Here is a 14,946-nt window from a genome sequence, read left to right as displayed (position 1 = left end):
ATCAAGACTTTGGAGAATGGGCTCGAGATCTGGCGAGGCTCTGCTTCGCTTCCCTTTGTCCAAAGAGGGGATATCCTCCTCCAACTCCTCGTCGTGCTGTTCCTCAACCGTGTCATCGTTGTCATCATCCCCTAGTAAGCTCTGAATCGGCTGGTATAGGGTCTGTACCAACTCCGTGTGTACTTTAGGAAGCTGGTCTGTCGCCACAGCCACTTCCTGGGCCTTCAATTTCTGCACATCATCCTTGACAGACCGCAACTCACTCCGAATAGCGCCCAATTCCATAGTAGGGTGTGTCCTAGTCAGCTCAGTCATCCTGCGCTCAATACCATCTATCCGGGAGTGGATTTGTAATGATTGTAGGTGGTCCGCAGCCATCTGTTCTTTTATCTGTTCTTTTATCGGTCGCAGCGCTGCATCAATAGCCCTTTTTGTGTATAATTTTAGCTCAGTCATGATCTGCTTGACCTGCCTATCTGTGCGATCCGCTTGTAAGACCACCGCCCCAAAATTGTCCCGGTTGAACATCATTTTTCTCGCAAGCTCGGGTGGGACTCCTGGTGTTGCCTGCGGTGGTGCTGGGCTTGCTCCAGTGGAAGAGGTAGGACCACCCGAAGTAGGTGCGGCTGGAGGTGGCATAGGCTGTGTAGCATGATCAGCCGGTGGAGCCTCAGAATCTATGTGCTGATCCGCAGCAGCTCCCTCTTCACCCATGATAGCCAAGGGTATAACATCTGATCTCGTAGGCCCCTCCGGCACCTCAGAAACCGATGCAGAGGGCAACGAACCCTGGCTGAACACCTCATCTTTCCCTTTTGTGATGTCATAAATATGGCTGGCAATCACACTGTGATCGATATGGGGTAGGGGTTCTGGTTCTGCACGCAAGAATAGTAGCGTAAGCAGGCATGGATGAATGAGGGAAGTGGCCGGCTGGGTGGCTCTCTCTCGGAGGTCTTCGGCTATCAGTCGCCCGAAGTTGATCTTATATCGCGACATTATGGAAGCCACAAGAACAGCCCTGTCTGGAGTCAAATAATTATCTGATTGGGTAGGACGGATTCGGAACAGAACAATTTGCCACCAAAACTTTGCCTCTGGCGTTAGGGTGTTTTTCCAAATCCGCGTGGTGGCTGTCAACTTTGGCACTATGGCCCATTCAGGATCTGTTGTCCGTGCAATAACAGAAGCTACCCATTTTCGGACGGGGATTGTATCCTTCTGTTCAATTTTGTAGGCAAACTCCCCTTCTTCCGCTGCTGTAGGCTCTATATAATCTTCCCCGAATAGTGTTTTATTTATAGCCGATGGAGAGACATCTATCTTCTTTGTCCGGAATACAACCTCATTCATTGCCGGTACTTGAGTTGCTCGCTGCCCTTTCTTCACTACTTTGAATACAGTTGCCCCATATGAAGCGTAGAATTCCCTAACAAAAACCGATATGTAGGACCCAACGGGGTTTTTCAAAAACTCCAACTTGTGGAATCGGATAGTATCACTAATGCCGGGATATCCTTCGATTCCATCGAAGATGACATTCCGTTCCTCGAAAATACTCCGCCTTGGGTCCATTCCCTCACCTTTTACCCGCTCACACCCCTTGTTATACCAATCTTCAGATCCCTCCACATTAAACCGGAGGATCTTCTCAATCATAGTTTGCAGCCGAATGTCAAGTTTCCTTCTTTCCTGTTCGCGCTCTTTTTCGCGCTCCTCCGCAGTAGACTGTCTAATGGGTGGTTGAGGTCGGTGTGTTGGTGTGATAGCCCGCTGGGGTTCACTTTGGCTCGACGAACTCGACGAGCTCGACTCTCTTAACTCCTCAGTCGAGGAGGAACTTTCTGATTGTGGGTCTGGTTGGCTGGGTGCAACTGGTGGGGGTGGCTTGCTGGGTGAGACCGGCCTCTTTTTAGGCCTGGCGTCCTTGATCAGATCGTCGTCGCGCAGCCGTGAGGTTACCTTGCTTGCAGCACGACCTTTTCCTTTTTGCGCGACCTTAGGTGAAGCCTTCTTTGATTGTCGTGGTTTACCCATACCTGTGGAAGGAAAAGTTAGATATGATGTACGAGAAGTTGTAAAAAATTTACACCTTATGAATTTAAGCCAAAGACTTTAATTAGGTCAGGTACCGTAACACATTCGACGGACCGTCGATGGTGTTACGGGCCGTATCTTCATCCGTAACTGAAATGGTTCAATTAAGCAAAGGGACCGTAACACAGTCGACGGTCCGTATCATAGTATACGGTTCGTAACGTCGCACCGTAACGTGATCAAAATTTCCAGAAAAGTTACTGGAAATTTGAGAGGTGTTACGGTGTGATGTTACGGTCCGTAACGTACGTTACGGTCCATAACACATAATGACGGGCAACAGAGTAGCAAACAAATGGCTTGGCCAAATTTTATCGTTTTAAGCACGAGGCCAAGATTTTCGACTTAATGATCCATGGGTATGTTGTGAAACAATATTATATCCCCTCACATGCCTCGGGTTACTCAGACTTCACCCAATTTTATTAAAGTTTTCATTGGGGACTTGTATCGAACAGTTGGTGGGCAAACCGATTTAGTAATTTCACGAATGAAACCTTCAACCGGATTTGCCCTCCAATTCAGTGGGAAGCAGATGCTTGTACCCACGAATCTTTTAAACAACACCAATACCAATCCCAACCCCCAACCAATGTCAAATCCCCCATAACTTATCAATTTAAATGCAAACTCAATCAACACAGCCCAAAACACGAATTTCAACACATATTTTACGAAATTACTCATGAGCATCATAGAACTCGCATTGATAGCTAAAAGAAAAGAGTAAAGACATGTAATACCTGATCGTTGGCGATTGTAAGGATGAAACTCAACTTAAAACAGTGATTGTGGATAAGAAAATAGTAATGAGATTTTAGAGAAATATGGGGGAGAATGGGAGGAGGATGAAGAGAGGAGGATGTGAAGAAGAGAAGAGAGGATTTATGAGGGAGAGGGAGTTGAAAAACGTGTGAAGAATCGTTATAATTTGGAATGGGAACCGTCGGTAATGTATTTAAACATTTCCGACAATTACGTTACCTGTTACGGACCGTATCATAGGATACGGTCCGTATCTTGTGTTACGATTCATCAAACGACCCCGTTTCGTTTATTCATTAATGACCTGGCAGTCCAATCGACGGACCGTAACTCGTGTTACGGTCCGTATCACCTGGCGTAACATGTTGAAAATTTCCAGTGAAGCCCATATTTTGCATCAAAGTTACAACACAGTGTTACGGTCCGTAACACGTACGACGGACCGTAACTCGTACCGTAACACTCTTCCTCACCCTTCAGTGATTTTTTATTTTTTTCTTTTTGCCTGTTACGCTTCATGATACGGACCGTAACAAGAGTTATGGGCCGTAACGTGGAGCGTCTCGCCTTGGATCACTTGGTAGTTATTTGGTCCCTTCAGTTCTCAAAATCCCACCACATTAGCACATCAACAACACAAAAGAATACAATGAAAATACAAACTTTAAACTACTTACAAAGCGGTAAATGTGGGTTGCCTCCCACACAGCGCTTGGTTTAACGTCACGGCTCGACGTGGTACCTCATTTTCGAGTTCAGGAGCCATATTTCAAACGATACCTATCCACGACCTTACCATCATCAATACACCAATGGTAATGCTTCACTCTTTGTGCATTCACCTTAAATGTCCGAGTGCCATCCTCGGATTTCACCTCAATGACGCTTCCATTTGGGGACACACTCACAATTTCAAAAGGACCAGACCAACGAGACTTTAACTTGCCTAGAAAGAACTTCAGGCGTGAATTGTACAACAAGACCAAGTCTTTTGGCTGAAAATCCCTTTTTAGGATCTTCGAGTCATGATAGTATTTCATCTTTTCCTTGTACAGTGTTGCACTTTCATAGGCATTGTACCTAAATTCATCCATCTCGTTGATTTGAAACAACCGCAGCTTAGTTGCTTCATGCCAATCCATATTCAGCTTTTTCAATGCCCAAAGGGCTTTATGCTCAAGCTCAATAGGCAAATGACATGCCTTCCCAAATACCAACTTATACGGTGAAGTCCCTATAGGCGTTTTGAATGCCGTGCGATATGCCCATAAAGCATCATCCAACTTTTTAGACCAGTCAGTGCGATTCACATTGACCGTCTTTGCCAAGATGCTTTTTATTTCTCTGTTTGAGACGTCAACATGACCACTCATCTGAGGATGATATGGAGTGGCAACCCTGTGATGCACGCCATATTTTTCAAGAAGATCAGCTAATGGTTTATTGCAGAAATGAGATCCACCATCGCTAATAATAGCTCTAGGAGTGCCAAATCTAGTAAAGATGTTCTTTTTGAGAAACGCATTGACTCTCCTACCATCATTGTTAGGCAAGGCCACCGCCTCCACCCATTTGGAGACATAATCCACTGCGACAAGAATGTATTTCAGGCCGTAGGAGCTCACGAAGGGCCCCATAAAATCAATTCCCCATACATCAAATAGCTCCACCTCAAGAACAAAGTTCATCGGAGTTTCATGCCTCCGACCTATTGTGCCCTGGCGTTGGCATTTATCACAAGAGCGTGCCAACATATTTGCATCACGATAAATGGCTGGCCAGTAGTAGCCACACTCTAGCACCTTGGCTGCTGTTCGATTTCCACTGTGATGTCCACCAACTGGAGAATCATGGCACGCTTTCAAGATGTCCATCACCTCAGATTCCGCCACACATCTCCGGATCATATTTTCAGCACACGTTCTGAATAAGTAAGGCTCATCCCAACAATACTGTCGGCAGTCTCGCAAGAACTTCTTCTTTTGATATGTCTTCAACTCTTCAGGAACGATGCCAGTTACCAAATAATTGGCAATATCGGCATACCATGGTGCCACATCATTGGAAATGACCAAAACTCTTTCATCCGGGAAAGTGTCATCAATATCTAGCACATCACTCGGTCTCCCTGGTGCTTCCAGTCTGGAAAGATGGTCAGCTACTTGATTTTCTGACCCTTTCCGGTCTCTGACTTCAAAGTCAAATTCTTGTAGCAACAACACCCATCTTATCAACCGAGGCTTAGCATCCTTTTTCGTCATCAAATAGCGCAATGTAGCATGGTCAGTGTGAACCACTACCTTGGCACCTAACAAATAAGCCCGGAACTTTTCAAAAGCATAAACAATAGCAAGTAATTCTTGCTCCGTTACTGTATAGTTCAGCTGGGCTCCATTCAATGTTTTGCTGGCATAATAAATTGGGTGTAGGATTTTGTTTAGCCGCTGACCAAGCACAGCACCAATTGCAAGACCACTGGCGTCACACATTAATTCAAAGGGAAGTGACCAATCTGGGGACACCACAATCGGTGCGGAGGTTAATTTCAGCTTCAACTCGTCAAACGCCTTGATGCACTTTTCATCAAAATTGAATTTGGATTCTTTTTCTAAGAGTTTGCACATGGGATTTGCAATTTTTGAGAAGTCTTTGATAAACCTTCTATAGAATCCGGCGTGCCCCAAGAAACTCCGAACGCCTTTTACTGAAACGGGCGGAGGGAGTTGTGAAATCACATCGATTTTAGGTTGATCAACCTCAATCCCTTTTTCTGAAATCTTATGGCCAAGGACAATGCCCTCCTTGACCATAAAATGACACTTCTCCCAGTTGAGCACGAGGTTGGTTTCCTCACACCGTTGCAGCACCCGATCAAGATGACCCAAACATTCATCGAATGAATCTCCCACCACCGAGAAATCATCCATGAAAACTTCAAGAAAGTTTTCAACCATATCAGAGAATATGGACATCATGCATCTTTGGAAGGTAGCTGGTGCATTGCAAAGACCAAATGGCATCCGGCTGAAAGCGAATGTCCCATAGGGACAAGTGAAAGTAGTCTTTTCTTGGTCTTCCAACGCAATGTTGATCTGGTTGTATCCTGAGTACCCATCCAAGAAACAGTAATAAGATCTTCCGGCTAGCCGATCAAGCATTTGATCAATAAAAGGCATAGGGAAGTGATCCTTGCAAGATGCGGTATTCAGCTTCCGGTAGTCCATACACACTCTCCAACCGGTGACAGTCCTTGTTGGAATCAACTCATTTTTCGAGTTAGGGACAACAGTGATGCCCCCTTTCTTTGGCACACACTGAACAGGGCTTACCCAAGGGCTGTTGGCAATCGGGTAAACCACCCCAGCATCTAACCACTTAATGATCTCCTTCTTCACCACCTCTTGCATCGGTGGATTTAATCTTCTCTGATGTTCAACACTCGGCGAACTTTTCTCCTCCAACTGTATTCGGTGCTCACAAATTCCGGCGGGAATCCCCCGGATGTCTGCAATAGTCCAACCCAGAGCTCTTAAATGCTTTCTCAAGACTACGATGAGTCTTTGAATTTGGCCCTCATTCAGAAGCGATGACACAATAACTGGAAGAGTAGCATTTTCTCCAAGAAATACATATTTAAGATGTGATGGCAGTTTCTTGAGTTCCAGTTTCGGTGGCTCAATAATTGATGGTTTTGCTGGAGGAGTTGTTCGTTTCTCTAGATCAAGAGACAATTTCTTGGGCTCATAAGAGTAAGACCCCAGACCTGTGAGTGAATTCACTGTCTCATTATATCCCTCCATTTGGTCGGCATCAAAATTCACCAAGATGGCCAACAATGCTTCGCTCAAGCATTCTTCCTCCATTTTAAATTCCACTGCTTCATCCACCTTGTCAACAGAGTTTATGACTGAAATGCTTTGATAAGGACTAGGTAACTTCATGCCTTTGCTAGCGTGAAAAGTCACCTCCTCATCGTTCACCCGGAACTTTATTTCGTGCTTTTCGGAGTCCATAAGAGCCCTCCCTGTGGCAAGGAAAGGTCTTCCCAGAATAATAGGAATTTCATGATCAATAGCACAATCAAGAATCACGAAATCTGCCGGCAGTAGAAATTCCCCGATTTGAACCAGCACATCATCAACTACTCCAACTGGCCTTTTTATCGATCTGTCAGCCATCTGCAACCTCATGGTAGTTGGCCTTGGCATAGCTAGCCCCGATCTCTTAAAAATTTCCAGGGGCATAAGATTTATGCTAGCCCCGTTATCACACAAAGCCCTGGCAAAATTTTGCTGCCCTATGGTGCATGGAATTGTGAATGCTCCAGGATCTTCCCTCTTTTGCACAGTGGTTTTGGAAAGAATGGCACTAACGCGGTGAGTGATACCCACAGTGTCGTGTTTCAATGGCTTTTTCTTCTTTGTTAAAAGATCCTTCAAATACTTAGCAAAGCCAGGCATTTCTTTAACAGCATCCATGAAAGGAATGTTCATCGTCAACTGCTTGAGTTGATCATAAAATCTCAAGCACTTCTCATCTTCTGTTTTTCTCACCAACCTTTGAGGAAAAGGCGGTGAAGATTTAAACAATTGGCTCAAAGGGCGAAGAGCACCAGAAAGTTTTGCCTTCCCCTTTTCCTGGTTTTCCACCGGTTCCTTTGGTTTATTAAGATTCAGCTCTTCTTCAACTACAATGGGGACTTCCTCCCTTGCTTCTTCCTCGACAATATCATCCAATACACTAGGCTGCGCTTCTTTTTCAACAATTGGTTCCTGATCAATTGGCTTTTTATTGTCACCCTGAAGTATTTTTCCACTTCTGGTGCTAATGGCAAGTACATTCTCCACAGAGTTCACTCCACTACCTTTTGGATTAGGAACTGTATCACTCGGTAATTGTCCCCGTTGAGGAGTATGCACTTCTCGGGAAAGGTCTCTGAATTGCGCTTCAAGCTTCTGAATGGAAGCTGAATGCGATAGTTGGACCTGGGACATTCCCTTGATTGTGCTCTCTGTTCTGTCTTGATTCATCAGTATTTTCTGCATCATACTCTTCAGTTCTGCAGAATCATTAGACGTGTTACCAGCAGAGTTAGTAGCTGAATTATCTTTCCATGGCTGGGAATTGGATGCTTGCCCCCTAGGTGGAATGTAGGGGTTAGAGCTCTTGTTGCCATAATTATTGTTATTGTAATTCCCTTGTTTGGGATTACCCTGATCAGTTCTTCCATAATTCTGTCCTTGGTAATTTTGTTGAGGCCTTTGCCATGGGTGATTACCGGAACCTTGGTAGTTTTGCCGTTGATAACCCCCTTACGAGTTATTGACATAATTCGCATCCTCATATTGTGGCTGCCCCTCAAGATAAGTTTCGTCAGAAACTTGATACATTCCGGGAGCATGAGGTGGCATCTCATCGATAACGTTTACACATTTGGCCTCTTTCTCCATAAGCCTTTTGGATAATAAATCCACGGTGGTTTGCAGTTGAGCGAACGCATGATCTCGCTCATGATTTTCTTTGGCCACCGCGGCCACAGAGGGACTACCATATGATAGGAATTCGCTATCAGTCGAATGCCAGGCTTGATTATGGGTAGTAAGCTTGTCGAGCAACCGGGTGATGTTGACAAAGGTTTTGTCCATAAAGCATCCCCCAGCTGCAGTGTTGACAGCTATTTGATTCATTGTATCTAGCCCCTTGTAGAACTTCTCTGTGAGAATTGCATCTGGAAATCCATGATTCGGAGATTGAGCTAGATAATATTTGAACCTCTCCCATGCAGCATATAGTTGTTCCCCTGGAAGTTGTTTAAACCCAAAAATCTTATCCCGAAGCTCAGCCTTTTTGCTGGGTGGGAACCATTTTTTTAGAAAGATATTGGCCAGCTCATTCCAGGTATGAATAGTATTGCTCGGGAGCTTTTCATACCATTCCCTAGCTTGGTCAGCTAATGAATATTTGAAAACCCGCAGTCGCAGTGCATCAGCAGGAACAGCACCTTGAGATTGTTGGGAACATACATGCACGAAATTATTTAGGTGTCGAAGTGGACAGTCTTCCGAAGAATTTCGGAAATAGCCTTCAAGTTTCAATAGCTGATAGATAGAACTATCAATTTTGAAATTAGCATTTCCTGTTCTCGGGGGAACTACAGCAGAAGCATAATCAGCTTCGTCGATGAATTCTGCAAATACATTCTCATCCTCCTCTTCTTCTGGTGCAGGATGGTTCACTTGGATCCCCCCTTGGTTCCCTTGATTGCGATGGGGTCTTCCAGCCATGTTCACCTGGTTCACTAAAACAGCAAACGAGGTGTGATGGAATAGAAAAAGTTTTAAAGAATAGTACACAACAATTAATAATTTCTGAACCGTATTCCCCGGCAACGGCGCCAAAATTTGATACGCTCAAATTACACCTATTAATGGCGTAAAGCGGACGTTGTCAAATATAGTAACCCAACAAGGTTGGGGTCGAATCCCACAGGGAATATGGAGAGAAAAGAGTACTAATCGTATGCGATACCAATCTTTAAATGCTTTAATCCTATTCCGGATAGTTTGAATTGATTGTTGAATAATGTAATTGAATACTTTGACTTAGAATGTAATTAATATGAGAGAGAGACTAAGGTTGTGTTTCCCAATTTGATTAGATATTATGCTTCGGATTTCAATGTGATATACTTCTAATGGTTGTTCTAAGAATATGCACTTGATCTCTTAAAGACTTCTTAATGTTTCCCAACAGTTAAGCAGTATTTCCTCTTTATGATTCTTCCGAATATAAAAGAGTTACAATCGAAGAGCGACCAATAATGCCAATTTAGACTTATTCTTATTCCTAAGTTAGTCTATTAAACGAGGGTTAACGCCTCGAGTCATTGTTATTCAATCTTACCAATATTGACTCTCTTTCCCAAGAAAAGTCAATATAATGGCTTCGGCTAATGCTTGCAATCATTACCCAACGTTACAACACAAAGATAGAATAAATAACAACAACCATTATGCATATATCAATAATAGAAACCCATTCACATAATACCCATCATGGGATTCACAACCTTAGAATTGAAATTAGCTACTCATAATGTTTCTTAACAGAAAAAGCTTAAAGATTAACATAATACACTTACAATACTAATACAAGATGGAATGAGAGTGAAGTTGTTGCCTTAAATGCTCCAATCACTTCAAGATTAAAAATCTAGGGTTTATGCCTCTAAAATAAAATCTGAAAAATGAATTAAAACCCTACATTATGTATTTATAGAGCCAAAAATCGCGCCAAGTTTCTGGACAAAAATGCCCTTACGCCGCATTGTTACGGACCGTAACTCAGGTTACGGTCCGTCCTTCATTTCGTCATTTGACCACTTCGACGTTACGGCCACCATGCGACGGACCGTACCTTGTGTTACGGTCCGTCCTTCTGAAGCGTAAGTGGTGACAATTACTTGGCAACTCTCTGGAATTTTGGATGATGTTACGGTGAAGGGTTACGGACCGTAACATGAGTTACGGACCGTAACACTAAACCGTAACACTGAAGATTTTATTGAAACTCTCTGGAAATTTAGCTCATGTTACGGTGACATGTTACGGACCGTAACATGAGTTACGGACCGTAACACTAAACCGTAACACTGAAGATTTTATTGAAACTCTCTGGAAATTTAGCTCATGTTACGGTGACATGTTACAGACCGTAACATGAGTTACGGACCGTAACACTTCACCGTAACACTGATGGTTTCAATGAAACTTTCTGGAAATTCAGGCCTTGTTACGGTTCAAAGGTACGAACCGTAACATGAGTTACGGACACCGTTACGGTCCGTAACATGAGTTACGGACCGTCGCTTAGCTCAAATTTGTCCGTTTTTCCAGCATTACTTCTCATTTCCGATCCTTAGTTAATCAACCCTATAAAACACAAAAATAACATAAGAAACAATATAAAAACACTTAAAATCAAGCAATATTTCTAGTTACAAAGGCATAAAATGTGCCAAAATTCACGGCACATCAAGCTGCAAAACCATAGTAAAGCAAATCACCATCCCTCCTGCGATCAAAAAAGAAAAAGTAAAAATCACATATTATATGACACATCAAATACATTTCGCATGAAAATGTAGATTACTTCCAGGGGAGGTCTAATATGCATTCATTCCAAAGAGCAAAATAATGAAAAAAGAATAAGGAGAAGAAACAACAATCCGCGTCTCTACCATTCTCACCACCAAACATTGAAAAATATTTTTTTCTCAATCCAAGCCTACTCTTCTCCTTATATATAGAGAGAAGATAAGATTCAATTGTTATCTTTCAATTCAAATTCAAATTCCAAGTTTTTAAAATTTCTTTCAAATCAAATTTTGTGTTTATCTCAGTTTATATAATTTTTTATTAACTCAATTCAAATTCGAAATAGTCTCACTTCTCTTTTCCCCCCTGTAATATGTACATTTGAATCAAAATATGTGGAATTAAGGAGTAGTGATATAAGAAGAGTCCTATATGATTCAAAAAAACCGATAGAAGTTGATATGTTTTATAATTCAAGCCTCTATCGTATAAAATTTGGTTTAAAATTCAAAAAGCTTCATTAGTTATCTAGTAATTGTATTACTATTTTCATTTGTATTATCGGAAATTGACAGGACTACTAAATAATTTGTTAAAGAGGAATTTTATAAAAAAAAAGAAATTTCTTATCTTGTAACATTTTCACTTGACATAACTATGCCTTTTTTGAATTTCAATTTAGGTTTAAAAACATTATCATTAAATTCAAACTCATATTGCAAATAAAATTAAAAAAATAAAACAAATATTTATCTCTAATTCAAATTGATAAAAGATCTTCTTAAACTCGAATTCAAACCACAGTTAAGTAGGATAATGGCAAAAGAATTTCGACATGTTGGTCAACAGTGTAACCGGTTGCTATTGTGAAAATTAAATACACTATTTTCTTTTACAGTGCGAAAGCTAATTGATTAAATTTTCTCAAGCAAAAACAACATTCAATTCTTCTCCGATAGCAGGGTTCATATATCCGCCCCCCCCCCCCCCCCCCCCCCCCTCTTTTACGTACTCTATTAAGAAACACAAAACGGAGAACAATATCAAAATAAGTTAATATCTTTTAAATTTAAAAAATGAATAGTAATCCACAACATCTTACAATAAGAGTTTCAATGATACACTACAAAGCGCATACATAACCTGCTTAATCTATAAGCTAGATTGATCAAAATTGCTAAGGCACTGCCTTCTCACAATAACTACAAAATTAGAAGATATATTTATCTAAAAATGACCTATTTACTATAGTGGCTCATACTACACAAATATGCATTCTTTTGGCAATAGTATCCCCAGGAACCTCCTTGTGCTCAAAGATTCTTGTGTTTCTCTCCATCAAAAATGGACTATAATTATGAAACTCAAATGAACGAACTTGCAGTGAGAAAAAGTATAATGGATACTATACATATTCATCATTAAATATTGTAATATTCTTTCCTTATATACTACACATGTGATTTCTCTTCAACTCCTATAAAATTCACTATACGACACTTGTTCTCTCATTCGTTGCCTGCATATCTTTGAGAGGAAGTATATGTTCCTTCTTTATGATGATATCCTTGCATTTTTTTTGTCAAAAATCTAAGATTTCCTTGTCCTTGAAACTCTTTTTTTTTTGTCTTTTCCTGCTTAAAATGATGAATTTAGTGCTAAACTTGAGAAGAGCGTTAAAGATGATAAAAGGTCAATGCACAAACTGTACGGATTGGCCTCAAGTAGCTAATAGATCGAGAACATTTTCTCAACTATTTTTATCCAACAGATTTTTGGAAACCTGAAAAGAAAAAAGAAAAGCAAGAATTCAAAAATAAAGAAGTCTGATTAAAAAGAAAAATGATATACAGTAAATACATTGTATAAATCAAGCTTTAAAATATAATTGTAAATTAAGAAAAGAACACCTAACCTCGTAAGTTTTTTGGTAATAAAATAAAAAAATGTGAATAAAGGATTTCACTAAATTAAATTGGATAGTCATGTCAAAAAAAAAAAATTCTATTAGATCTAAAACAATTACCTACGACAAAATTTTCAATTTCTTAAATGTCTTCTTAATGCATTATAAGAAGAAGTGCATTTTTATTCATTCTTGTGGTAACACATAGTTATGTTCCTTTTGAGTAGGTTTGAAACAATTATCTATTATCACTACAAAAGAATTATTTCGTTTATCTACCCTCATTTGTTGTAGCACACTTAATTATAATTTAATACTAAAATTTTCAAGCTATAAAGAAAATTATCCATTCAACTTACTTGTCACACGGCAAAATGTATATGCTAAGAAAATTTTCACTGTTAGTCCAAGAAAACAAACCACAACTCGAAAAAGATTACTTTTTTACTTGAGAACGCCATAAAAATCTAAGCTCAATGATAAAAATAAAAATAAAAGGTATACGAACAAAAAGTTTAGATTTTTTCTACTGTTTGTAAGTATTATGACTGAAACAATACGTGAGGTGGAAAATATTTTGACATTTTCATAAAATTTCAAAGCCATTTCAAATAAAAGGTAATAGAAGGGAAATATTTTCAGTTTGAAGTTTCTTGATTCATCACCTCTTCGAGGTACATTTTCTTTGCCATTGACTTCCGTATATATAGTTGAACTTGAGCATTTCACGAACCAATAGAAGACCTGCATTTCATTTCTCAAAAGAAAACAATTTCACCAATAGTAATAGTTAAGAAAGTGAGACATAAAAAAGAAATAAGGATTCATTTGATAATTGTTCTTAAGATAGTGCACAGAGCCAATGATAATAATAGCTCTTCCCTCTAAAACTTGATAAGCATAATTACTAAAAATTAATAATCAACAACAAAAAGAGAGAAAAGAAACAACTCCGAAAAGATTGTGTTGTGAATGAAGTATATATAAGAGGTTAGACGTTGGAACTTCACTCCAACTCAAATTCATCTAAATTCAAATTCAAAAACCATACAAAATAATAAGCTAATAGGTACAGGATCTGTTTATTTTTTTTTACTTTTTTAAAAAACACAACGTATACTTAAAAGATAGACCCCAAGATCCTTAATCCTTATCTTTTACTCCTAAATATGACTACTATAAAATATAATGCCACTAAGGACTTCTTTATTTTTTAATTGCTATTACTAAAATTATCTAAATGAACTTTTTGTTTGTTTGTTTTAAGTTCTAGTCTATTGCTCCGAAGTTTATTATTATTCAATACTATCTTATCAAATAATATATTTCTTACTTCATAAAAATATTTCCTTTTTGTTTTTCAACTTATATTTGCTCGTGAAAATTCTTTCTTTGCATTAAGTTATCAATTAGCTAGTATTTTAGTATTATTATTAAGTTTTATTTATTAATTTCAAAATAATGGAGTGAGTAATTTTTTTAATGGGATTTCAAGTAATGCAAAGTGAAATTTAACTACTTTGCAACTCCTATGCCTCTTCTTGAATGACATAAACTGTACACTTATCAGCAACTTTTGTAGTAAAATTAATTCTCTAATATTTATTCAATAATTTTAAATTTGAATTGATCGTGTTATCTTTCAAATCTAAAAATGATACCTTTACAAATTCAAAAAGTTTATCTTTTAATGATAAGCTTAATTTTTTTAAAAAAAATATATATATTAGTGAAGCTATGATGGATAACTACTACACCTAAAAAATATCATATTCAAATCTAATGTACATATGGATTCTGCTTTATCCTTTAATTTAAATTTCAAAAGGTTTATCATCCAATTCAAGTTTTAAAATCTTTTAAGTTCAATTTAAATTATTAGTTATTACAACAAATAATATATAATCAATATAGTCTTAAAATTGCCAAGTGGCTAATTATTAGCTTGCAATTTGGCTTAATCATATTACTTGCACCTCTCCTATTTTGTATATATAGAATATATAAATATAGATATAGATTTCTTTTGACTGAAAAAATACCAATTGTTGTAAATATTAATATATATATCTATTATTCGAT

At 39.1% G+C, this 14,946-nt stretch overlaps 1 non-coding gene across 1 annotated transcript; it reads left to right on the top strand.

The window, feature by feature from the left end:
- The first annotated feature begins 8,595 nt into the window (after positions 1 to 8,595).
- LOC132616308 (small nucleolar RNA R71) lies at positions 8,596 to 8,702 on the top strand. Its single transcript, XR_009573098.1, has one exon. It is a non-coding gene; the product is annotated as a small nucleolar RNA R71 (small nucleolar RNA).
- Positions 8,703 to 14,946: the final 6,244 nt, after the last annotated feature.

Source organism: Lycium barbarum, chromosome 10 (genome assembly GCF_019175385.1).
Source record: "Lycium barbarum isolate Lr01 chromosome 10, ASM1917538v2, whole genome shotgun sequence".
Lineage (NCBI taxonomy): Eukaryota > Viridiplantae > Streptophyta > Magnoliopsida > Solanales > Solanaceae > Lycium > Lycium barbarum.
Note: the sequence above shows the minus strand (reverse complement) of the source record. Positions and strands in the feature narration are given on the sequence as shown.